This window comes from Octopus bimaculoides, chromosome 23 (genome assembly GCF_001194135.2).
Source record: "Octopus bimaculoides isolate UCB-OBI-ISO-001 chromosome 23, ASM119413v2, whole genome shotgun sequence".
NCBI classification, from domain to species: Eukaryota; Metazoa; Mollusca; class Cephalopoda; order Octopoda; family Octopodidae; genus Octopus; species Octopus bimaculoides.
The window spans coordinates 4,956,444-4,957,117 of NC_069003.1; the positions used below are offsets into that span (position 1 = coordinate 4,956,444).

General features: G+C 28.6%; 1 long non-coding RNA gene across 1 annotated transcript in view; it reads right to left on the reverse strand.

Annotated features, from left to right (window-relative positions):
* Window positions 1-587, reverse strand: part of LOC106875653 (uncharacterized) — a 93,335-nt gene extending 92,748 nt beyond the window's left edge. The window contains exon 1 of the long non-coding RNA XR_008266620.1: window positions 288-587. This is a non-coding gene — a long non-coding RNA (uncharacterized LOC106875653). The remainder of the gene's footprint in view (window positions 1-287) is intronic.
* Window positions 588-674: the final 87 nt, after the last annotated feature.

Genomic DNA, 674 nt, shown 5'->3' on the forward strand with positions numbered 1-674 from the left:
AGATAGATAGATAGATAGATAGATAGATAGATAGATAGATAGGTATATCGATACAGGTAGATACGAATACTGACACACAATCACACACTTACGCAGACGGTCGTATACACTCACTAAATGTACGGAAAATTAACAAATTATACAAACATTATATTTGACAGGATATTTTCCATAAAACTTCAACATAGAAATAAATACATTTATCCTATATATACGCATACATGTGTACAGAACAAATCAAATGGCTTTTAGTAGATAAATTGCATATATCGTATACAAATACTTACACAGGTCGTCAACATATATATACAAAGTTGTACGTATTTTTAAGCTTGGGTATATACACACAAGAGTCCATATATCCGGTTTTGTGGTAGCGTATACAAGAAATTACACAAGCCTGAATGCGTGTGTGCATTGTTTTGAGTTCGTCTGTTTGTGTGTTTGTGCGTGTGTGAAAATATATGGACAGTTTCGATGTGTGTTCGTGTATATGCATACTATATGTATGTGTGTGTGTCTGTATATGCATATGTGTGTATATGTAAGTATATATGTATATGCCTTTATATATGCATATATATATGTGTGCATGTATATATATGTATATGTATATATATATATATATATATATAATATATATATATATATATATATATATATATATATATATA